The 26693-nt window shown below is 42.6% G+C and overlaps 1 protein-coding gene and 1 long non-coding RNA gene across 3 annotated transcripts in view; one reads left to right on the top strand and one right to left on the bottom strand.

Annotated features, from left to right (window-relative positions):
- Positions 1-26693, bottom strand: part of ARVCF (ARVCF delta catenin family member) — a 429897-nt gene that overhangs the window by 336690 nt on the left and 66514 nt on the right. For both annotated transcript variants that reach the window (XM_039504866.1, XM_039504865.1), the window contains 2 exons: positions 13587-13639; positions 11478-11580 (listed from right to left, as the gene is read on the bottom strand). The gene's annotated coding sequence lies outside the window, so the exon portion shown is untranslated. The remainder of the gene's footprint in view (positions 1-11477; positions 11581-13586; positions 13640-26693) is intronic.
- On the top strand, positions 8634-26195 carry LOC120386056. Its single transcript, XR_005589500.1, has 4 exons — positions 8634-8708; positions 19283-19540; positions 20556-20730; positions 25946-26195. It is a non-coding gene; the product is annotated as an uncharacterized LOC120386056 (long non-coding RNA).

Genomic DNA, 26693 nt, shown 5'->3' with positions numbered 1-26693 from the left:
GAATGTTTGTCTTCATTTATGCTGGAGTACTGCTAAATTGCAACTGAGAGATAGGGTTACCAACTGTCTAATCACACAAACCCAAACACCTTTGCCCCGCCCCGTTCCCCACCTCTGCCCCAAGGCCCCATCCTGCGCACTCCATCTCCTCTCCCTCCGTCGCTTGCTCTTCCCCATTCTCACCGGGCTGGAGCAGGAGGTTGAGGTGAGGGAGGGGGTGCAGGCTTTGGGCTGGGTCAGAGGAGTTTGGAAGGGGGCTCTGGGCTGAGCCTGGGGCAGGGGATTGGGGTGCAGGAGGGGGTTCAGAGTGCAAGCTCTGGGAGGGAGTATGGGTGCTGGAGGGGGCTCACAGCTGGGGCAGGGGATTGGGATGTGGGAGGGGGTGAGGGGTGTGGGCTCTGGGAGGGAGTTTGGATGTAGGAGGGGACTCAAGTCTGGGGCAGGGGGTTGGGGTGCAGGCTCTGGACAGGAGGTGCTTACCTCGGGCAGCTCCCAGGCAGTGGCACAGCATGGCCGAGGCAGGCTCCCTGCCTGCCCTGGCCCCGCATTGTTCCCAGAAGCGGGTCGGCACATCCCTGTGGCCCCTGGGGGAGGCAGGGGACTCCACGCGCTGCCTGCACCTGCAAGCATTGCCTCTGCAGCTCCCATTGGCCGCAGTTCCTGGCTAATGGGAGCTGTGGAGTCGGCACGAGGGCAGCGTGCAGAGACCCTCTGCCTCCCACCCCCGGGACTGCAGGGATGTGCCAGCCACTTCCGGGAGTGGCACAGGGCCATGGCAGGCAGGGAGCCTGCATTAGCCCCACTCTGCCGCCAGACTTTTAGTGCCTAAAATCTCCTGATTTGGCTTCAGTAGCCTCCGGGAGATAGGGCCTGATTCCTGGAGACTCTCAGCAAAACCAGGAGGGTTGGCAACCCTACAGAGATGGAGGAAATTGTGATTAATAGTGTTCTTCTTTTGACATGAGTGATTAGTCAAAGTTCAGAGACCTGGGGATGTTCCAGCTGGAAGCAGAAATTGATGGAGTCTGGTATTTTCTTTGATGCAATGTTGTTTATTTACAAAGAATGTACAAAGTCCAGTGTCGGAACACAGAAAGAATCCACACTGTGACTGAATGCATCCCTGTATTCACCCCCTACACACCACTGTTCACATTCCTTTTGTCTTACATGGGGGTTATGCTTACAGTTATGTTAACTAAAGGGCGAGTCCACACCTATCTATCTTGATCACATAACAAGGTTTCACCCAGCTCATAACTATCATTTATAACTAGCAAAACGTGACCAGAATGTCATGGGACAAGGCATATCTCTAGCCCCAGAGCTTGGTTCCTGATGCATTTTAAAAGCCTACTGAAAACAACAGAGGTATTAGCATTTCTTTTTAAAATGCCGCAAAAATCTTAATGGAAAGCATTAGGCAACTTTAAATATGCTACCAGCTCCCCTTATAATGACTTTAAAAATTAGTAGCTGTTCAGTCACATATGCAACATTATTTGCTAAATTAGTAGCAAATGAAATTCAAAACATTAAGTTCACTTTTGATATTTAACTGCACATCTCTTAAATCCTTTAATGACTACCTCTACTTCACCCTCTATGCCTGCCTTAATCAAGTAAGCTTTTGGTTTCAATCTAATTTTCTTCATATTAGTATGCCTCCACCTACCAAACCCCCATCCTTCAACCATTGCCTATTGTATCAGTCCTTAACTCAGGCCTCCCATTTACCACCACTGAGGCAAATTTGTCCTTGGTTTAAATCTATTAAATTCAAGTCTTACACCTGTGATGAATTCTACCTCCAGCTTACATCACTGACGAATTTGGCCCACTTGACTGATTGTTATCTTCCACATTTATGTTTTTAAGTCTCCTTGTCATTGTCTCTACAACATTGTGTGTATATGATACTGCCTTAACTCCACGAGCTCAGCCCAAGATACAGGTGATACATATAGGTGTAAGGGGAAGTTGTTGTTTTGTTTTTTAATGACTAGAGTGTTGACTTTATTCCAATAGAAGGCACCGCATCCAATTTTCAAGGTGGCGTGCACCCTTAGGGTTCTTCTGTAGTCTTCACTCCATATCTTACTGAACTGTAGTTACTCAGTTAGAAAGCTATTTGCAGTCCTCCTAAAATTACCTTAAAGGCAGCACTCACTAGAGCTACTGCCCACCTCAGTCCTCTGTTACACAGGTGCAATTCTCAAAAGGAACTGTACCTGTGTAACTGAGAGCAGAATTGGGCCAAGAGTCATTATGAAGCTTGGGAGAGTCGTGTGCTTAAAGCTAAGTTACTCTCATCTTGATGCAATCAGTAAAAAGGAACCTTAGTGTGATGGGTTGGACCCCCCTTCTTGGATGCCACCTGATGTACTGGGATTTCACTGAGCCTCCCCTGCTCAATCAATCTGGGTTTCCTGTCCCTGCTTTGCTGAATGAAGCTCTCCGGCCTTTTGCAGTGCGCACACACACAGAGATAGGGCCGCACCCTGCTGTAGACACAGACTGAAGTCAGTTCTGTGTGAGAGGACTCCCTCAGCACTCACGTGTACAACCCTTTTTGGGAGATAAACCCAAAATAATATTGTCTTGCGCTGTATAGAAAAGTCTGCACAGCGCAAGCTCATAAGAATCTGCCCTCTTCCTCAGTGTGAAGAGAGATGTGTACAGTTCTTGCCCCCACCCAGTTAGAAATTGCATAAACTGGGTTTTATTATAAACAAGAAATAAGTTTATTAACTACCAAAGGTGAATTTTAAGTGAATATACAAGATTACAGAGAGAACAAAGCAGATTAATAAACAAATTAAACCAAACATGCAAAATAAGCTAGTTTCACTAAAGAAACTGGTTACAAATAGTATTTCTCACCCTAGATATAGTTGCAGTCAGATTAGAGAAAGTCACTGGTTTCCCTCTTGATACTTTAGGTATTATTACTCACAAGCTAGATGCCCTTCCAGCTTGGGTTCAACCCTTCTCCCCTCATTTCAGGTCTTGCTTCCAGGTCTTTCTTCAGTGTCTCTTAGGGTGGGGGGAGGCAGGGGAGAACCATGATGATGTCACTCCCCTGCCTTATATAGCTCTAGAGTAAGGCAGGAACCCTTTGTCTTCTAGTGGAAAACCACTGGCATTCCAAAAGGGGAGGAGGGATATCCAGTACCAGGTGATGCGGACCCATGTCTCTGCAGGGCGGTTGCAGCCATTGTTCATAGGTTGTCTCCAGAGTCCACAGGAAGACTAAGCTCTTTCACAGCCCATTGTCTCTGCTAATGGCCCATTAGCTCTGCCTGGCTAATGGCCCATTAGCCCTGCTGGTTGGGGGTGACACCCAAAGTAACACATTTGAAATACAGATACATAGTTAATATTCCTAACTTCAGGTACAGAAATGATACAAGCTTACAAATTAGATAATCACATTCAGTAAATAATAACCTTTCCAATGATACCTCACATGAGCCATCTTGCATAAAGTATAGCTCAGTTATGTCATATTCACACCATAAGCATATTTTCATAAAGAATATGGAGTGAAATGTCACATTTAGGACACAATCTACCTCTGGATGTGCATGTGCAATTCCCAGATGGACAAACCCTCACATATGCAACGAAAGGCAGAATTTAGCCCTTAATCTCTGACTATTGCTGTTCTTGAGGAGTCCAGTCTTCCTGTCCCTTCACAGTTCTCACTTTTCCTTTGACATGTACACATACTTTAACTCCCATTAATGTTAATGGTGATTTCATTCAAATCAAGAGAAGAATTGATTATGCTATAGAACTAACCAAAATAAAGATAGACCACACTACAGTAGCACCTCAGCAGTTCTCATTTAATATATAAAACTCAATAATTCTCACAAATCTGGCAGTCTCACCGCACTTCTCAGCACAAATGTAATAGCACAGCTGTAGAGAAGTCTCGTGTTACTAAGACTTCATTACATTTATGGAATATCCTAATATACCAGAAGAATCATAAATAATTAAAACTAAACCATGTTTGTCAAAATAAAGAGCATGAAGTACATTTTGTGATGCAATTTCCTTGATTATTTTACAGTGTCAGTTCACTTGCTAACTCTCAATAAGCCCTACTTATTAGTGTGAATTATCAAGGTTCTGCTGTGTTACCAAGATGTGGGGTAATTTGTGTCAGATATTCAGATTTTCTTTTAAATGCCCACCAGCAATTTCATTCTGGATATAGGACAGTTTCAATCCCTCAATCTCATCTCAGATTTCGATACCATGCTTATGAAAAATTGAACTTTGCTGTCAATTTAAGGCCAAACAAAGACTCTCCATATAGATGTACTGACAATATTTTAAGATTAGAATAAATTGTTTTGGAGGTAAAATCATAGCACATAATGCACATATCATATAACTCTGGCTTTGATAACAGCACAGGCACTATGCAACTGGGTCTCATGAATAACCCTGTAGCTTACTGGATGATCGTACAGTCATGCATCAAAGTCACACAATATAATAAATACTTAGGTTATAACTTAAGCACCACAATAGACCTTCTGTGCCAACTGACAGTGTGACCTTCATAACAAGGTTAGGAAATCATCAGCCAGGCACACAAGCCAATTTTTAAAGCAGATCACTATAGGCAGAATTCTGTCAATCTAGATAACAGGGCTAGAGCTCTCATGCACGGTTTAAAAAGCAGTTGGAAGTACGTTCCCTCATTTTTTAAAGACAACTTCATTTCTACAAGTTTTTATTTAAAGAAAAAGCATTCTCTTTGTATTGAAAAATAATACATCATGTGTTGAAGGAAATTAGGGGCATTCAAGGGGGAAAAAATAACTTGATAGATTCCACCACTTGTACAAAATGACATAGGTTCCTTACATTAAATGTTGCCATATTAACAAGACTAATTTAATGCTCAGACTGAAAACAGGTACATGTATTTTACTCAACTTTATTTTACTGAACTATAATCTTTGAGCTGTATTTTTTTTAAAGCTACAGGTTTTATTTTAAATCTTTTACATTGGCAAATGTCACTTATTGTTCCAGAATAGCCATCAGGTCACAGGGACTCAAATCTGCAAGCTACTGAGCACCATGTGGTCCCTGGGAACTGAGGGCAATGAACACCTTGCAGGTTCAGCTGCTTGTAGGATCTAGCCTGAGCAGTACTGTCTGATGTTGCTCTGGATCCTATTCTTGCCCTTCCCAACCCAGATACAAGTAATTCTCACTGAAGCCACGCAGGAATCAGACTGGCTAAATGAAGAGTGAAAATACCTGCAGTTCAATGTAGTAACAGGAGTGAACCTATTAAGCTCTTATACTGTGCATAACTAGAGACAGGTCTGAACCAAAATTCCAGATCCAAACTCATCTCTAACAGCCTTATAGTTTAAATATGGATTTGATTCTATTCCCCGCTGAACTACAGACTAACGAAATTTCAAACTAGTATAAAATCCTGTCATTCAACCTTAGCAAATTTAAAAAAAAGATATAAACTTTCACTGGCATCACATTCCAGGAAAGAGGAAGGGCTTGCTAATGAAATTAATTAAGACAGAATATTATTGGTATTTATAGGTAGGGTTCTCAGAAAATTACAGTTTAACTGCAATTTTAATATCCCAGAAATAGAAGGCTACAGAACCCCACATCTGGGAACATGAGACTTCTAGCACGGTCCCCTCAAGGCCTCTGCAGTTTATTTTTATGCAAATATTGAAAGAGAACAGCTACCAATGTACGTAGGAAAATGTAGGCAAAGCCTGAGCCAAAATTGGGAAATTTGGAAAGAATGTATCCATTGGGAATGGAATGGGAATTTTAGTTGGCTGGAAATAAAATAAGCATAATAATATAAAGCAATCCTGAGATGTTAATTTTAAGTTTACACTTTGGTCATAAACATTATATTTTTTCCAGATATTTCAGTGGCTGAATATAAGCAATGTCTTTTCAAATGTACAGATTTATGAGAGAGCCAACTAATTGTCCTAATATCTATGAAGTTAGCATTATTAGTCAGTAAAAGCAGCAAAGAATCCTGTGGCACCTTATAGACTAACAGACGTTTTGCAGCATGAGCTTTCGTGGGTGAATACCCACTTCGTCGGATGCAAGTATTCACCCACGAAAGCTCATGCTGCCAAACGTCTGTTAGTCTATAAGGTGCCACAGGATTCTTTGCTGCTTTTACAGATCCAGACTAACACGGCTAACCCTCTGATTATTAGTCAGGCTAGTTAAGGGAAAGTTTTTACACTTTGTGAAGCAACTTTTAATTCTGCCTCATGGTCAATTTAACTTTCTATTTCACTCCTTTGAAATACAGCCTTTTCTCAGGTGTGAGGTGTTCACAATAGCAGCCAAACAACAGCAAAAAGTAAAGCCACAGATTAGGATAGGAAAATATATTTTGCTGTTAGGCTGGTAGAATACACTAGCTTCTGACTGAATTCAGTAACTTGGACAAGCTTAACGCTTTATACTAATTAAACAAGTTACAATAAGGAATAATAAAACTATATATTTATCATTTCTATAGAAGCCTACATCTGAGAATCTTAAGCAGTCTACAAACATTAATACACATATCTTTTTATGAGATAGTTACAGAAAGAATTCACCATCATGACTCCCCCCCCTTTTTTTTTTAAATTTATGAGGAAAACCAGAGCCACAGAGAGATTAAATGAATTGTGCAAGGTCATACAGCAAGTCAGTAGCAGGGCCAGGAATAGAATCTGACCTCTTGGCACTTCATCCTGTACTTCAGTCACCAGACATCGCCTAAACTATTCATAAGCAGAAGTAGTTTTATATCAAAGCTGTGACAGCTCGCAATATAAAATTTTACATGCTGAAAGCACGGGCAATCTGCTTCCTCTCAAGTGGATTCCAAAGCTAGTTCACAGCTTGCCAGCCAAGAATGTTGCAGAAAGGTACGGGAGTGTAAGGCCAAGCAAAGGTGTTCTCTTGACAGGGGCAGCTCCAGGCCCCAGCACGCCAAGTGTGTGCTTGGGGCGGCATGCCGCGGGGGGCACTATGCCAGCCGCCGGGAGGGCGGCTGGCGGTGCCGGTGGACCTCCCGCAGGCATGCCTGCGTAGGGTCCGCTGGTCCCACAGCTCCGGTGGACCTCCCGCAGGTGTGCCTGCGGAAGGTCCACCAAAGCTGCAGGTCCAGCGGACCATGGGACCAGCGGACCATCCACAGGCATGCCTGCGGGAGGTCCACCGGAGCCGCCTGCCGCCCTCCCGGCAGCCGGCATAGCGCCCCCTGCAGCATGCCGCCGTGCTTGGGGCGGTGAAATGTCTAGAGCCGCCCCGTCTCTTGGACCCTGTCCTGATGGCCAAAAGGGTGTGTTTCAATTGTGTCAGCTCAATTAAGTTAGCTTAACACAATTGAAAAGTTTCACTAAGATACACGCTATGAAGCCATGTTAGCTGGCCACGTTTTAGCCTACAGGGGAGCCTAGGCTAAAACATGACCAACCCAAACCGCTTCATAAGTCTTAATGGGGCTTTTCAATTGTGTTTACTAATTCCATAGAGCTGACACAACTGAAACACACCCGTTTTGCCCATAAAGCCTTGAAGACAGGGTAGCTGATACAGTCTCGTCACCACTATTCAGCGTTCACAGTCATCACTAGCTCAAAGAATGTGCATAAGTGTTCCCAAATCAGAGTTTCTACATCAGATCAATTTAGAGTGATTGCACTAATAATTTTGCTTTTACCACCTCTTCATTAAAAAACAGACGCAAATCAAATTTTAGATAGTGCTGAAAGTTTTTTTGCTAACTTTGATGACTTGGAAGTGCCTGTGGTTTTATCTTTTAATTGGATAACCATTAGACATTAAAATAGACCTGTTATTCAGAGCACTCAATTTAAGACATTCTGAATATATAGCACTAAGTGGACATTACCAGGGAGTGGGATTAAGAGCTGTTCCTCCCTGTCCCCTGTCTATTAAGTGATGGAAGTAAGGAGGACTTCTGTCAGCATTACTGCACACTAGCACTATTAATTTTATATGTCCACCCCAGCTAGGTCAATAAATCATTGTCTACACTGGGATTTAGCTACTGCAGTAGTTGTATCAGTTCAAATCTGAAGTGTAGAGATGGTTTACTCTCAGGCCTGGTCTACACTGGGGGGGGGGGGGGTCGAACTAAGGTACGCAACTTCAGCTACGCGAAGAGCGTAGCTGAAGTCGAACTACCTTAGTTCGAACTACTTACCCGTCCTCATGGCGTGGGATCGACGTCTGCGGCTCCCCCGTCAACTCCGCCACCGCCGTTCGCGGTGGTGGAGTTCCAGAGTCGATGGGAGCGCGTTCGGAGTTCGATATATCGCGTCTAGATGAGACGCGATATATCGAACTCTGAGAAGTCGATTGCTACCCGCCAATCCCGGCGGGTAGTATGGACGTACGCTCAGACAGCATAACTTGCTCAAGCGCAGCTTATACCTGTTTGAAACTAGGCATTGTGACATGGCCCAATGGGTCACAGTACCACTCATTCAAATTTGGCCTGGCTGTCCCTTTGTCATCATGACAGTGTGGTCATCATTACGAAGGGGCGATCAGGCCAAACCTGAGTGGCGCTGTGACCACATTCGCCTGGTCACAACGCCCAGAACAAGGAGCTGGGCCCAGCTGCGCAGGACAATAGCTGCTGCTGCGAGGTGTGTTCAGAGTGGGCTCACTTTGCAAAATTCAGATCTATGGAAGTACATAGGGAAATACTTTATCACAGTGACTTCTCTTGAAAATGTAGGCCAGCACCGAATGAATATAGCTTTCTCAGAGTTCTGGGGAGGGAGACAGAACTGACTGAAAGTTTTTGGCAGTCAAGTCATGTAAACATAACTTGATCTCACCAAAAAAGTCAGTTTGCATATGCAGTCTGGTCGATAAGGAACGGCTACACAAAACCGTTGCCGAAGTTCTAGGGCAAGAATGATTGTTTACCGCCTGAAATTTGAGGATTATTTTCCCTGAGAAACTGTCAATTAGCATAACTTTGAAACCAGCTCAACTCTTTCTGACTACCAGGCTGTAACTATGACAACAAGATCCAGGAACCTACAATAAATATGATAAAGTGTCAATAACCCAGCCTTTTACATGTAAATAGATAAAGAATAAGAAAGACAGAGAAGACCCCTACCCGGGCTTTAGCTTCAGTTTTTAAATTTCTTCCATGCTGAGAATGCCATCACGTCCCCATTTCCCACTAGAATAACTTAAAAAAAGAGAAGAGGCGAGAGAAAAAACCCTTTCGGAAAAATCCTTTAGAACTGGGGAGATTTAGGTTAGATATTAGGAAAAACTTTCTAACTATAAGCACAATTAAGCTCTGGAGTAGGTTGCCAATGGAGGCTGAGGAATCCCTGTCAATGGAGGTTTTTAAGAACAGGTTAGGCAAACACCTGTCTGGGATGGTCTAGGTATGGTTGCTCCTGCCTCAGAGCAGAGGGCTGAACTAGATGACCTCTCAAGGTCCCTTCCAGCCCTACATTTCTGCGATTTTATAAACAGGGAATTTTTAAACAAAACTATGAAATTCTGTAACAGGGATAAAATCTCTATTAAAATCTACAGGTTGGTTTAAAAATTCTACAGACAAGATCTAATTCTTTATTAAACCGTATAGATTTTCTTAAGTAATTTCAGAAGAATCTTAGAAATGAAGCTGAGAGGAAATAAATCTTAATCAAGGTTTTGGCTACCTTTTCCAGTTGTATTTGCATTTTCATATACACGGACACTTATAGGTCAGAGCTGTGCATGGAAGATCACATGGTTATGGAACATTAACCAGAGACACTGTAAGACTTGCCTCAGCACTTAGAGTGGCGATTGGCAAAGATGCCAAAAAATTGCTTCTCTGTGCCCCATTCAGCAATCTGGAAGCAATCCCTGGAGAAATCTGGTGCCTCCCCTTTCCACATGATAATATATAGGAAGTGGCCCACAATATTGATATCAGATGGTAGCAGCATGCAGATCAAGTTCATTATCACTGAAAGCTGGAGAGGAACAGGCTCTTTACAGCTGACTGACAGCAATTCTGCAACTAATAGGCTATAAGGAGCCTTAAAATCAGGTAAGACTTGGTATAGCGGCCTTCCGCTATCTAAGAAAATAATCTAAAATTCACCAGAACACTTCCACTGAGCTATCCATCAGCTGGGGCTGGACAAACCTCAGACCTCATGTTTACAGGAGAAATGACACTATATAGAAAATATTACTAGAGAATTAAACACCGGGAACAGAGGAGAAGAGAAAAAGACTGAAGCCATGGGAGTGAACTGAAGCCATGGGAGTGAAAAGGGAACAAGAAAAAAAAGGGAAGAAACGGAGAGGGAGAGAAAGAGACGAGGAAACTGGAGGTGAGAAAAGAGAGGAGAGGACTGGGAGAAAGAATCAAAAATAGAAAATAAAAACAAAACAAAAAACCAAAATCAGAACGATACATGGAGACAAGGGGGGGAGGGCAGCAGACTGAAGACAGAGTGAGAGAGAATGGAAAAAACATAGGTGAGATATAGCAATGACACCAGGGAAATGAAGGCCTCTGAACATGCCCACCCAAACAGGAGAGCGCCAAGCTAACAGCTACAAAGTTGCAGCTTACTCAGTGAATCATAATTCAAATACCATTTCTGCCTTCCATTATAAAAGCTCTCCAGCTGTTTCTAGCTATGAATGGCAGACGCCATCCTAATCTAAATACCTTGAAGCCACAGTACTTAAGGGCAGCAAAAGCTATCAGGGGCACACACTAGCCTAGGATAATTCAATAAGAGTAATAAAGATAATTCAATGCACCAGATTGATGGGTCATCATGAGGAGACATGAAGACAACCACTTTTCAATCTCTTGCTAACTATTGTATCTATTGAACTGTTCACAGAAACTTGCTAACAGAATCCTTGCAGCCACTAATGCTGCAGAGGACTTAGAGTTGTGTATTATTACCGAATAGCTGTTGTACTATTCCCTACTTAGCTTAAATATTCCTTTACGGTATGGACTGCTTGATGCAACTGGAAACCATACAGAGACTGCCTTAAGATCAGCCATCCATTCATAATGAATATTTTCAGAAAGCAATAAAGGATAGGAGCCAAAAATTTAAAAACCCGCAGCATTACATCAAAGTCAACCCCAGATTTGACTTGGTAAGAGCCTTGTTTGTTAGAATATATACAGTAAAACATTTTAAAATTTCTTGCTATTAAATAAGCTATTTTCTAATAGGGAAACAGACAATCAATAAACTAAAAGCACATTTGTCTTGATGTTCTACTAATACACATATGCCCAGCAGCCACTGCATCTTGGACCACGATCTCATCAGATCGCACAATCTAAACAGTTGTATGCAGTTTTGTAGACATGTTAGTCCCAGGGTATTAGAGAGACAAAGTGAGTGAGGTAATACCTTTTAATTAGACCAACTTCTGTTGGTGAAACAGACAAGCTTTCAAGCTTACACAGAGCTCTTCTTCAGGTGTCAGCCTCCCTCAGTGCTTAGAAGGAAAAGCCTGTAGGAAATGGTATATAGGGTATTCAGTAGATGTCACTCTTCCCTTTCAGTCAATACATCCAAGCGTGGGACAGTACACTTTCAGCACTCATGGTCAGAGATCCCACTACACTCCTTGGAAGAATAAGTGTCCTGCCTAACTTCTCTGTTGTTTTACTATTTCGTGTCCTAAATTGTCCTGGAGTAACATGTTATGCTTTAAACAGCATTCCACCCCAGAGGTGGCTGCATTCTACCAGTGGATGAAGTGTGTAAACAGCTAGTATAATAAGAACACTACATATTGGGATATTGCTTTTTCAGGTCCCACTGTAGTTTCCTGGAAGAGCTGAAAGGAAGAAAAATAGCTCAGACTGTAACTGCTAATCTGACAAAAGACTCAGCTTTTAAAGAGGGGAGCGGGGGAAGCTTGCTAAATCATCAATGCCAGAATATCCGTCAAGAACCTGCTTCTGTCCAAGAAAGGCTCATCTAGATGATACAAGGCTGAGAGCTGCTAGCGCAGCTGACAAATACCAACTCTATCTGGAAACAGGGGGAATTTGAAAGTTTCTATTTTTACATTTTTGAAAGTTTCCTGCTGTGTACTTCCTCTGGAGCTTCCCCAACAATTTTTTAAACTCATCTAGGTCTTTTAAAAATATCGATATTGCTATACCCGTTCCATACAAGGTTTATTTAATACATTGGAGTAATATCTGGAGAACCCAATGCAGGATTGGGGACTCCTCGTTCTAGACACTGTAAAAACACGTATAAAGACACAGTCCCTACCCCAGAGAGCTTCTAATCTAGGATCTTAAGGCACTTTTACAGACATTAAAAATTTAATCTCCTAACACTTGTGAGGTAGGTATTATCCCCATTTTATTAATGGGGGAAATGAGGCAAAGAGATAAGAGAATCACCCAAGATCACATAAGTAGTCTGTTGCAGAGTAAGAAATACAGGCTATGTCACAACTACCAATTATGTGTTTTAACTGGTAGATGTTCTTCCATATATAATACAAAGGGGCTTTGAAGAATTTGACTGATATTTAGCACATTCTGATATGACAAGCTATGTCCCCAAACAATGCTTCAGTGATAAGCAATGAGAAAACTATAAACTGTTCTACACTCATATTAATTTTCTGTTAATGGGAGACATTTACCAAGATGATTATTCATGTCTCCGAAGCAATAGAAAAAGACAAGGAACACTGCATTTTTTTGTTTTTAAAGTGCCACTGCTCTACATTTTAAACAAAAGACGAACAAGACATTATGTGGCTTATGAACAGTTGCCACTATTACTAATGCTCTTCTTTGAGCACTCGGTATATACAGGACCCTGTATTAATTATCCTCTGTCTTCCTAGCAGTATGTTCTATGCACAACATCTACCTCATTATGATCAAAACAAAACCGTCAGACTGAACAGAAGCAAATACACATTTTAATCTACATGGTAACACTTTTCAGATTTGTGGAGTGTGCTCATTTCTGTTTGAGCATCCAGGGACACTGGCATGTGAAGCTAAGTTAGAGCATTAGCTAGTGGTAAAAAAGTACCCATGAGAAGAGTGGGAAAACAAAGCATCCCTCAAGATGCATTTTTAATCACCTATTTTGCTTTCTTTATAATCCCGCCTGTTCCCTTCTCTACCCTTCCCTACATACAATCACACTGGAAGATAAGCTCATTACAGTGCAGCATGGGAAAACTATCACCAGTCAGAAATGAATCAACTGATGCAAAGCTTTGTATCAATGCCTGCCATTTGCATCACAAGGAGAGTGTGATGGTATCCCTTCTAGCTTGTGGTCTGTACTGAACATAAATACTGAACCAACATCTTGCTATACATAAATGAACAGATCCAAGATGAGGTCTTCTTATGGCTACCACAAAAAATGTTGCTTTTTTTCTTTCAGGTCATCTTGTCAGGATTCCCTGTTATATTACACTTTACTAATACCAAAGAATGAGGTTATTTACTCTGGTAAATAATGTCTTACCTTATCAGGTTTCTAACTTGATGCTAGTTCCATGTGACATGTTATTGAGAACTCTGTAATGATAGGTCAAAACATAATCAGTATCTACCGAGCCAGATTGGGAAACTGTTAACAACAAAATTCAAATATATTTCATCACATTTTAAACTCAGGCATACTGTAGTTCATTAGCATGAAGCCCCTCTTCGTGGTATTGCTTAGTCACTATTGCTCCAGTAACTCAAAAGGAAAAAATGTACGATACATTTTGTCTGGTTCTAGCTTCAGCAGCTTAAAAAAACCAAGAACCCACGAAGCAAAGATGACCAATTTAAACACTGCAGAAAAATTCTATCAGTACTCAAAACAGTGCCCAAAAATCCTATCACTACTCTAAACAAAGAGTTTTTGTTACAACAATGCTGGTTTCATGCCATTTTAGGAAAAAAAAGACTTGCTTCCAGATGCAGTGTAGACATGCCCTTGGTTGATACTGCATTTTAGTAGCCCACTTTATGTTAAAACACTGATTCTCCTTCTTGTATGGTAGGTGTTGGCAATTTTATTCTGCTTGATTTGTACATCTGGAATGATTTCCCTCTGGTTTTAGTTTGCATGGATTGTATATTTTATATATATATATATATATGAGCAACACTGCTCTGCTTGCTTTTATATTTAATGTTGTCCCATTTTGTCAGAGAACACCGACCTGATTTTGATCCCATTGAAATAAATAGCAGAACTTTCATGGATTACAAAGCAAGCAGGACTGGGCCTCATTTCTGCAACATGGGATTTGTGTTGCCATGGTAAAAGGCTCAAGCTGTAATAAAATTGAACTGTTAAGCTTTGTACAGTACATCAATAACTAAGGCAAAATTTTCACACTCTACCATCCTACATGGGGGAAGGGAAAGGGAAAAAACTACATAAACATTTTAACATGTTTATATATTAAGCATTTGTATACAATTCATGGCTCCTTTTAAAAATATGGAGCCAGTCCTGCTCCCTTTACTCATACGAGTAGGCTAGTAGCCCTATTGATTTCAATGGGACTATTTATACCAATATAGAAAGCAAAATTTGGACCTCTGTTTCTTAACAAATTAAGCAAAGTGATCAAGCATTATGGCATGTACATTATGTACACCAAAGTTTGCTCTTTTTAAATACTATGAGTGACGTTAAGGATAAATTTAGGAATTGCTCTCTATATAAAAATTGTACAGGAAAGTATCTGAAAAATGATGTCTATGATGTACATTTATATCATCTCATTGAAGGGGTCCAAAGCATTTTACAGATGAATGTTTGGATTCACCTTTGCATACATTGGGGCATCATTTCAGAAAAAAATTTCAGGGGAGGGAGCAAAATTGTGTCAGCATACAGAACATTATAGGTGATTATATTACATCTTGCAAAGTTGGGAAGGGGACAAAAGTGAAAGACAGAATGGAGCATACAGACTTAGGAAAAGTTGGGAGGGGCAAACCAAAGTCTGATGCAGGGAGACAACTCTCCCCATTGCATATGATGCTCCTGGCATACATTCATAAATCCTCATCCACATGATTATTTTAAATGTATCACAGCAGAAATGTTAGTGCATTTTTTAAAAGTCCTTTAGCGTCTCAAGGGACATCTGTCAAAAGACCCTGTGTGTCAATACTTATTTGTGCAAGTAGCCCTTATCTAAATAGTTCCCCTGAAGTCATTGGGTTTACTTGCATAAGTCAAGGTCGTAGGATCAGGCCCAAAACTGGTACAGTAGCCCCTGATTTAACCAAAACTAGCCCACAATTCACACATCTTAAGCACAACTATTAGGAAAGTTTAATTCCTTGTTCCTCCTTCTCCCTTCACAAACTGACTTTTTTTTTTCTTTTCTGTTAACAAAATGTAAGCCCAGTAGCCTCACCCCTGTGCATTACCCTAATTTGTCAGTATGTAAAAGTGAAGAAGGAAGATGCATTTTAGTAAGGAAGAGGACCTTAATTTCTTCTTTCTAAAAGTTTATACAAAGGCCCAGAAAAATATTTTAAAGTAATTGCTTTAGTGTCCTTTGAGCCCAAGTCCAGAAAGCGGTTGGTTTTTTTGGGTTTTTTTTTTTGGTTTTTTTGTTTTGTTTTGTTTTTTTTTACAAGGATGACCATTATGCTAAGGTCAAAGCATATTTTTCCACCATCTGGAATTAGCAAACAGAAATTCCATCCAGGAGAAAAAGGATCATATTTGAAATTCCTTTCATTCCACTGGAGCAATCTCCCAGCTTTTAGAAATTGTTCAAGCTCTGGAAGATGGTTCAAACTAAGATTCCCAAAGGGATTAAGAGAAATGGGAGGGGAGCCAGCAGGCTGAAGACACAAGCTTTATATACCAAATATTCTCTTCTATAATTCACGAGGCATGAAATTGCCTCATATATTATTTGGCTTTGGACCAAAACAAGTCTAGTTTGCCAGTTCAAGAGCAAAACAAATCTATGTGTACAAAAGTGACGTGTAATGCGCTCATTTCAAGGATTTTAGGATTAAAATACTTAAAAAAAATAAAAAAAAACCTTATATAACATCCTAGTGAGTCTTACATTTTCACATAGCACCTTCCTAATTCATCCACTTCCCAGGCTCCTGAACAAGGCATTGTGCAGTGTACTTCCTATTTTATGCACTCAATCCTGTATGCCAGGGGTCCCCAATGCGGTGCCCGTGGGCGCCATGGTGCCCACCAGGGTGACTAACTGCACCCACATACTGGCTGGCAGACGAGCATCCGTCGAAATACCGCCGACAAGCTGCGTCATCCAGAGGCGTCACTGCCAAAATGCCGCCGATTTTCGGCGGTATTTCGGCAGCAACGCCTCTGAATGACACTACTTGTTGGCGGCATTTCAGCGGCAACACCTATTGACATTGCCACTTGTTGGTGGAATTTCAGCGGATGCTCGTCCACCGCCACGGTCCTCCATGGCTCGTTGTCTGGCGCCCGCCAGATGAAAAAGGTTGGGGACCACTGCTGTATGCCCTCTGCGTAGAATTCCCATTAAGAAAGACATGCAGAAGGAGGCCCTATATGAGCATAATGAATCTCCATGCCAGTGCATTGTTTTGCCTGCCTGTACTGTGGCATAGGCATTTCATTTCAGCTATTTTATAGATGGATCCTGCAGTCCTTATGGAGCTAGGCTCCTGAGTAAGGGCTCAAGGATCAGATCCTAACTGAGTATGTGCTCAACTTTTTAATAATTCTGTATTTGGGAAATAAGATGCAAAGCTGTGGAGAAAGCTCCAGGTACATCTACACTACAGCTGGGAGTGAGATTCCTAGCCTCTGTAGACAGACCTGCACAGCAGTATGGATGCTCTAGACCTCAAGCCCACCTTATCCCCTAGGCTTGACAGCCTACTGAAGTGAAATGTTAAACCAATGCAACTCTGTTTAAACTCTGCGCAAATGTGGTTTATATTGCTTTAGCATGCTCCTGTTAATTAAATTATTATTTAAACAAATTAAACCTATGTGAGCCAGGTTTAAACTGGGGTAGTATCTACTCACAAAGTTGCACTTGGTTAACAAACATAATGCAATATTACACTTTTAATTAAACCAGTGCAACTTGTGTTTTGACCAAGCCTAAGAGGGTGCCATTTTTGCTTAGTCACTTTTCTGAATAGAGCTGCCATTAAGTACAAAATAATTCCATTAAAACAAGCTTCCTAATGTGAATGCACTTTAAAAACTATCGTTAAAAAAGTGCATTAAGTCTAACAAGTTATAGACTACGTATGATGCTATTTGAAATGCTACAGCTATCAAAGCCTCAGCAACAGAGCTTCCATCACAGAAAGCATACCTAGCCTTGTTTAACTGTACTTCATTACCGCTATAATTATTTAAATCGAGTGTACAGGCAAACTATAGAACCACATAAAGTTCATACTCAAGTCTTCTTACTGTTATTTTTAAAACAACAGACAATTTAGCTTTTTTTAAATTTACACTTTTTTCTATGCAGATTATAATGCAGAAGTTTTACCATCTCAGTGTATGATTCAACGGGTATATCAAAATGACAGATATAAGTTCCCAGTGAATTCAGGGGTTGTTAATCAGAAAATAGATTTTCCCCCATGGAAAATTAACAAAAATAAAAAGATTCTATTTGAAAATGTCACCAGGATGCCTCAAGTTAGTCATAGTTCAGGTGCTTCATGCCCCATTCTCCTCTATAGGCCACATTCACTGGCTGGATAACACTTCCAATGATGTACCATGGGCATCCCTCCTGCTGATCCACCACATTGCATTGTGGGACACTCTATACCAGTGGATCTCAAACTTCATTGCACCCCGACCTCCTTCTGACAACAAAAATTACTACATGACCACTGCAGTGGGGACCGAAGCCTGAGCCTGATCCCTGGCTTCAGCCCTGGGTAGCAGGGCTTGGACTCCAGCTTCAGCCCCAGGCTCCAGCAAGTCTAACGCCAGCCCTGGTGATCCCATTAAAATGGGGTCCAGACCCACAGTTTGAGAACTGCTGGACTACACCCTTATATTCATTCTTTTTACAAGACTATGGTAAATCTTATTCAGAGCATGTCTTGTGAGGTATCACTTGAAAACTCATAATTTACTGATCACTATTGGCCTGATAAAATTACTCCTGCAGGAGTTCTGTGCTACTGTGCATGTGCAGAATTCATGACCAGCGCAGAATTCCCCACCCCCGAAAATACATTCTGCCCGAGAAGTGCTGCAATTCCATCTTTCACCCATCAGAGGCCACTGTGGCACCAAAACAGCCAGCAGGAAGCTGCATTCATCACAGTACCCTGCCGCAAAGCCAGATTAGGACAGACAGACTGGGGCACATGGTGTTGCAGGACCCCACAGACTGGGGTTCAGAAGAGCTAGTGGGATGAGAGCAGACTTGGGCACAGGCTCAGGAGCTAGTAGGGTGACAGCATTGAGCCAGGGGCTGAATAGGGGGGAGGCTGCAAGGACACATGGGGATAGGGGGTTCAGGGATGCACAGAGACAGGGTAGATGTCTCTGACTGAATGGGAGAGGCATGGGGGAGGCTCCCCAACTCCCTAATGATCCCTTCCCTTCCCCCCAAAAAACCTGTTCCATACTTCTCCCACCCTCACCCAACAATCCTCTAGGTTAATTCATAGACTCCTTCCCTCTCCCTCAGCTCCTCCCCCAAGCCTTTGCACTGCTTCTGAGAAGTGTGGGAAATATGCTCCTGTATTTTAATTTCTATATTAAACTATTTGTCAAAAAAAATTACCTGAATCTTTTTTTTTTTTGGTCTGTACTGTTACAAATATACTTGTTGACAGGTATTTTGAAATAAATTACCAAAATAATTGAAACTGGCATGATTATATTATGTCATTTTGACAAATAAAATATGCAGAATTTTAAAATGTGTGTGTAGCATTTTAAATTTTTTGGCACTGAATTTTTTATTTTTTGGCACAGAATTTGCCCCCACTCCACCCTCCAAATATAAAATATGTGTGGCGACATTGTATGTAAAGTCATAAGATTCACCTGTATTACTTTACTGAGACATGCTTCAAGTTTAGAAAAGTAGGCTCAAACCAGTTCCTCAGAGACAAAAGGCACACTGATGCCTCAACCAGGTGTTAACAAAATGAAATGGACTATCACCGGGTTAAGTGGCCATTCTTTTGCAGGAAGAAGGGTGTGAGTGAGAAATTTACATCTTGGTAGTAGAACAGCTGGAGGTTCCCATGTAAACAGACTGGCTGTTGCCTGAACCCCAGCTGGAGATGATTCTCGAAGAGGAGGAAAAAAGATATAAAAATGAGAAACAGAGGTCCCAAATCATCTCTACTCATGTCATCAACCATGTTTGAAAGACAAAAGAAGCATCATTGAACCGGGGGAGGGGTCCTGGCTGAAAGATCCAGCCAGACTGCTGTGAGCATGTGGTGAGAAAAACCATTTTTGCTTTAAATTCATTAAGCTTGTAAAGTTGGGTATTAGTTTGCATTTTACCGTTTATTTCTTTGTAACCAATTCTGACTTTCATGCCTCATTACTTGCAATCACTTAAAATCAATCTTTATGTGGTTAATAAACTCGTATTATTGTTTTAACTAAACTCGTGTGTTTGGTTGAAGTGCTTGGAAATCTCCATTTGAGATAACGAGATTTGTGCATATTGTTTTCTATTAATGAAATGACAGACTTTTTATGAACTTGTATTGTCCAGAAGTAAAGAGCTGGGTAGCACAAGACGCACATTTCTGGGGACAAGTCCAGGACTGGGAGTTCCCTGGTGTCGCGCTGCAATATAATTCAGGACTGGCCAGTTAGAAGCACCCACATAATTTAGCCGAGAGTGATTTTGCATGCTAGAGGCTATGTGTGAACAGACCACGAGTAGTAGTTCTCACAGAAAAGCAGCGTAAAAGTTGAAAACTGAGGGGACACAGCTGTTCAACATTCCAGACTGTACCCTGGGTAACGTTATGGGGAAATCTAATCTGTCTAAGGAACCTGGCCTATAGAGGAGAATGGGGTAGGAGGTACCCATACCACAACTTCCAGAAGGTCCATGGCAGCACTGCTTAAATGAACATTTTGAGTTTTCAACCCAAAACTTTTAATGAAAAAAATGAAAACCAGAAAACTGAAAAGTCTAAATTCTCCAAGTAAAGCAGATGCTTAATGAAAATCTTGGTTTAGTCAAAAGACCAATTCTGTAGAAAAGTCGTTTCAGTGGAAAATTTCAGCCAGCCCTTGTTTCCATTGTAAAAATTTTCCCCAACAAAAGTGAAGTCTCATCTCCTTTTAAGCTGTTAATTTTACAACAGGATGAATAATAAATTCATTTGCTGCAAATCCAAGTAATTAAGGCTACGTGAAGGGAAAATAGAGAAGGAAAACTCCAGGACAATCCCCTTGCAATTTACTCACTGCACAGTCTGACTACATTTACAGCAGAAGAAACAGCAGGTTCAGAGTCCAGATCCCACATTCGTAGGACAACACACTGGATGCACAGACCTACACCTGAAGGATCTGTGTCTATGCACTGGCCTTGAGTCCTCCTGTTCCTGTAGCCCAATTCCCGCCTTGGAGCTCTAATGTCAGGAACTCTACATACAGGATACAGGTAAGCAATGAATTTACAATACTTAAGTAGGCAGATAATAGATTGAAAAGTATTTGCCTCTGAAGATCCCACTTTTCCAAGCAGGAGGAGATTTTGTTTCCCCTGTTTCCTGCACGCCATCCAAAGTCTGATCTCCCTGTATTCTACCCACAAAGCTCAATTACTCTGCCTTTATGACAAAGTTAATTTCATCCCACACCTAGAAAAGGGAACTTACAAGTCTAACATCTATGCTACATACTTCCAAAACACAAAGAACTTGAAGAAAATGCAGAACACAGTCCTGGGTAAAGAGGTGATAAGTACTTAGAACCCTTTATAGTCCTCTTCCCTACATGCCCCATTTTAACATTATGAAGTTGGCAACAACCACACAGAATAGCTAAAAGGAGCTATTCTAACACTTATGCCTGTCAAAAACCAATAGTCTCTCCACCCCATTAGGTAAAAAACACATGCAAACTGCTACTGCTGCAGTGAAAGAACGTATAGCTGGAAGCTCTGCTCCTCTTCTGCTGCCTCTGTAATCATAGGCACAAGCCTTGGGAGCTCATTAGCTGTATTTCCCAGACTGATGTCAGTGACAGAAATAACCCCTTGGCCAAACTACTGACTTCGAGAGTAAATCTGAGAATTAGAAGTGAATTTAAATATGTTCGTTCACTCATTCCTTTTTGTCAAATTCCAGATTCCATAAGACTAAATAGGCTAATTTCAACAATAAGGGCCAAATGCTGCTCAGCAACTCACTACATGTTTCACCTGTACACAATGCATACACATTTACACATATGTAAAGTGGCTGTAAAATGCTACCAAACCAGGTTGGTGGTATTTGATATCCACTTTGTACTCATACATCTGACTGTGCAAGGTGAGAGGCAGTGGAGACTGAGGCACAACTTGCAAAAGCAAGTAAAGGCTCTGTACCAGGTCCTGCTCTTGGATATACCACTGTGAATCTGAAATAAGTGATTTCAATGGAGTTGCATGGCCTCAAAGGTATTGTGCTGCAGCTTCCCACCTTGGCTGGGATGTGAAAGTAGATTTTTAATCTCGCCCCACTCCTCCAGCTATAATCACTTCATACACATTATCCCCAATTAGTCTTTATAATAACTAAGTATGGTTGCCCTTCTGATGAGTGATAGATGTGAGGGCTTCCTAGTGAAGAAGAAATCAATGACATGGAGTACGGATATATTCCGAGTTCTGGTTTTACTTATACCAGTTCTGGAACAGCGGTGGTCAAAAACTGGCAGAGAATCCCTCTTTTCAGGAATCGCTGCCCTTGCCAATTCTGGGTCCCAGGAAGAAACTCTGCCTCAAGAATCAACTCCTATTAGAGACCCAGGCAGAAAGCCAATGCTTTTGCTTTGTGCACAGTTCCTGCTACTCAGACCTTGCAAAACAAAGCTCCCATCCCACATGGTATTTCTTCCGAAGATCACTAAGAAAAGCACTTTGAAGAGTATACGTAACTGCACTTCCAGGTGATACCTGCTATAGTGTTGTTGTTTGTTTAGTTGTTGTTGTTGTTTTTATGATGGCAAAGGGATTATGACTATATTGTACTTTTCGTGTTGGGACAGGCCACTCAAAAAACTGTGCCTAATATGTTCAGATTTTATTTCCAATTATGTGACCAGTGAGAGCAAAGGTTTATGTTGAATAGGTTATCGGAAGATCATAATGAACTTAGCATAAGTCACTGATCCTAACAGAATATACCTGCCTTTTACCACTCAGTGAAATCAGTGCATTCGTTTCATTGTTCTTCCAAACAAAAGAACCCAAGGCCATTGCACCTTAGGAGCGTACAAATACATATGTGCTTGTTTGAATTAATTTATAAGGAATTAGTACATTTTTGTGGGTTTTTGTACTTAAGGTATTATTGCCAAGATAAATAAACTTAAAAGAATAACCTTTGGGGTAAAACCAAAATATGCAGACCAGATTTTTTTCCTCATAAATAGTGCACTTCCAAGGACCTCAGAGATTTGTAATCAGCAAGCACAGACATTCTAAACGTGTCTGTAGATTTCTGGGTCACCAAACAGCTAAAACTATCAAAGTAAGGCATAAGTTGGGCGGCATCCTGAATTTGCAGCACACACACACACACACACTAATGCTATATTAAGGCCGAGAAGGGCATTCCACTCTAAGGGTCAAAATCTCATCATTTACACCAATACACATGCAAATTAACTCCACTGATACTACTCTGTTCGCCTCAGTATTTAGCTGCACACCTCTTTTTAAAAAATAAATAAATAATTGGAGATATACCTATCTCCTAGAACTGGAAGGGACCTTGAAAGGTCATTGAGTCCAGCCCCCTGCCTTCATTAGCAGGACCAGATCTCTAAGTAGCTCCCTCAAGGGTTGAACTCACAACCCTGGGTTTAGCAGGCCCATGCTCAAACCACTGAGCTATCTCTCCCCCCACCCCATTTTCAGGCTCTCTCAACAAATGTTTTGGGGGTTGAGATTGCATCTGTCTGATCCTCAGCCCAACGATTCATATTTTTTAGGTGAGTGTAGAAGTCTGAGTACAAACCTCCTTGGCCATTTGAGTTAGATGACCACATTAAACCTAGAAAGGATTAGAATTACCTCTCCTTATACACATTTTCAAGGAAGACTGAAGGTTCAGAAGAGAAGGTTACTCACCTTGTGCAGGAAGGTGAGGTTCTTCGAAATGAGTATCCCTATTGGTGCTCCATTCCAGGTGTTGGTGCACCCCTGCATGTTCGCTCGCAGAGTTTTACAGCAGTGCCCCTAGGGGGTGTGCACACGCAGTGCCTACCTCACGTGCTGTTGTCTGTTGAAGTGTCGCATGCACGACCTGGACCCCTCAGTTCCTTCTCCATCTCAAAGCCTGTATCCAGCTCCAAAGTAGAGAGGAGGGTGGGTAGTGGAGCACTCACAGGGACACTCACCTCGAAGAACCTCAGTTACTACACAAGGTAAGTAACCTTCTCGTCTTCAAGAGAGGTGTCCCTGTGGGTTCTCCACTCCCGGTGACTATAAAGCAGTGCCCTTTATGATGTTGGGGCTTCGGAGTAGGAAATAAAGCAGCGGAAAGTATCGCTTGGCCAAGTTGAGTATCTATTTTAGTGTGTGATGGCGTAATGTTTGTGTGATGGCGTAATGTTTGCTAAGTGTGTTCGGATGCCCAGGTAGCAGCCTTGCAAATGTCTGTCAATGGGGCATTGTTTAGAAATGCTGTGGAAGTGGAGATGGACCTCGTAGAATGTGCCCTGACAGTTGTTGGAGGCTGAACGCCCTTTAGCTGATAGCATAGTCAAATACAGCCAGATATCCATTTAGAGAGCCTCTGTGTCGATACAGGCGCTCCCTTGGACCATTCCGCTATGGATACAAAGAGTTTAGGAGAAGCCTGAAATGGTTTTGTTCTGTCCAGATAAAATGCCTGAGCCCTTCTAACGTCCAGCGTGTGCACGGTCACCTCGAACAAGTTTGCGTATGGCTTGGGGAAGAAAGTTGGGAGCTGCAGAGGTTCGTTAATGTGGAAGGATGAGTGCACCTTGGGTAAGAATTTGGGATGGATGTGTAATGTAACTTTGTCTTAAGAAAGATGGTATATGGGGTTTGGCCATAAGCGCCCCAATCTCCCCAACATGTCTTGTGGATGACTTCTAGGGCCCATTTGTGGGTGGTAATAGCTGCCCACGTGGTGTAAAAGGGGCGCAAATGGTCTGCAAAGAGCTGGATGGTAGTACTGTGCATTGGAATCAGCAAGAGGTGTCTTCTAGGCCCTCGACCAAAGCTTCAAATTTGTTTATTGGAAGAAGGGGGGTGAGACACCATTGCTGGTGGTGGGCAACGGCATTGTGGCCTTCGTCTTTGCCTCTGTTGCTGCTGCTTGTATAGTCTCTGCTAGGTGTAGGAAAGGTATCTGGGGCATTGGTATGGTTGATACCTGTATTCATGGCCGTCCCTAGGGGGTGTGGGGCCCGGGGTAAATCAGCCTGTATGGGTCCCCTCTTAACATTTTTTATACAGGCGAAATCTGGTTATAGTGAACTTCAAGGACAGCTGCTGGCTACAGGTTAAATACTGATAGCGCCCAGCTATATAATTATAATGTTATATTGTATTTCTTTTTTATAATTATAATGAAGTTCATATAATTTTAAAAAAAAAACCTCATCAATCACAATCAATGTCGCACCACTTACTTTCTGAAATCCCCCTTCCTGGACTTCCTTACAGCAAACTCACTTCACAGGTGTATATGGTCTCGCTACCCTCAGTGGATTTTTTAAAAATGTAATTACACATTCACAACACTGAGAACCCATGTCTCCAGAACTGGGTGGTTCTTGGAGGACCTATATGTGCCCTGGTGCAGGGGGACTCCAGGACCCTCTATGATGGAGGAGGGCCTCTAATATCTGTTTTCTCTGGGGCCTGGGAGAGGGATGGGAGGCGGAAAAGCAGATGGATGGGGACCCCAGGGCTGGTGGGTGGTGGAGAGAGCACAGTTGTGGGACCCAGGACCTGGTACTACGATGAGGGGGGCCCCAAAGCTGGAGAGCTGAAAGGCAAGGAGGACCCTGAGGCAGGAGGTGATGAGGGCTGGCCCTGGCCTGGAGTGGCCTTGGAAGACCCTACCCAGTGCTGGGAGAGGAGAGAAAGGGCAATGCAAGGGGGAGGTGTGGGGCACTGGGGGGACACCAGTGCTGGGCAAGGGATGATGGAGACTACTGGCTGGCACTCACCTGCACTAGGGGCCCTCTGTGTTGATGGAGGGCCCCACCGGAAAAGGGAAGGGTCCTTCCGAGGTGGAAAGGCAGGGTCAGGGTCAGCCTGGGTCAGCCTGCCCTGGCACTAGTGCAGGGGGGCACTCGGACCCTGTGGTGGCAGGTGATGTTGGGAGCCAGTGGAGTGGAGCAGGTTGGGGACGGGTCGCTTGCTGCAGCTGCCGCAGAGACTGAGCCCAAGCCCCAGGGGCTGCAGGCAAGAAAAAGAAATTAATGCCCGGGCTGGTGAGTATGGTGCACGGGTCTGACTCCTGCTGCCAGAGCCAGGCCCCCCGCTAGCCTCCCGGGCCGCCCTGCTTCCCCACCCTGGGCATCCCCTTGAAGCACGGGGCCCCCCAAAGTGCGCGGCCCGGGGCAGTTGCCCCAGTGCGTCCTATGGATGGGATGGCTCTGTCTGTACTGTCTTCTTCTTGTGGCAGGTGTTTGGATACCAAGAGACTGGAGTGTGGCACACGAGTCCTTCATAGTGTGAAGAACCTCATTCGTCTTAGCTGCGAACAGCCTCTCTCCATCGAATGGGAGGTCCTCCACTGTGTTCTGTATTTTGCGGGGGAATGTGGAAGATGTGAACCACAAGGCCCTTTGCATGACTGCAGCTGTGGCAGTGGATCTGGTTGCAGTGTCGGCGGCATCCTGAACTTGCAGCACCGTGAGGGCAATGGTTTGGCCTTTGGAGACTAATAATTTGAACTGTTGTCTCTTTGCTTCCAGAATATCATCAATAAAATTGTTAAACTTAGCATAGTTCTTGTGGTCATACTTGTGGTCATTCAGCCAGTAGGGCTGAATAATTGGACACTCTGAATTGGAGTGTAGAGGAAGCATAGACTTTTTGTCCAAAGAGGTCTAGCCTTGTCCGAAGAGGTGGATCTGAAATGTTGTTGCTTGCCCCTTTGGTTGGCCGTCTCTGCCACCAGCAAATTAGGAGCTGGATGTGTAAATAAGAATTTGGATCTCTTAGATGGGACATAGTATTTTCAATCAGCTTTTTTACAGGTAGGTGGAATTGTGGCTGGTGTTTGCCAGACTGTTTTTGCTGGGTCCATGATAGCATTACCCATCAATGCTGCTATCTTAAAGGAGGAGGAAGTTGTAAGATGTCGATTAACTCATGCTGAGTTTCCAACACCTCCTCAAGGGTGATCTTAAGTTCATCAGCCACTCTTT

Source organism: Mauremys reevesii, linkage group 18 (genome assembly GCF_016161935.1).
Source record: "Mauremys reevesii isolate NIE-2019 linkage group 18, ASM1616193v1, whole genome shotgun sequence".
NCBI classification, from domain to species: Eukaryota; Metazoa; Chordata; order Testudines; family Geoemydidae; genus Mauremys; species Mauremys reevesii.
Note: the sequence above shows the minus strand (reverse complement) of the source record. Positions and strands in the feature narration are given on the sequence as shown.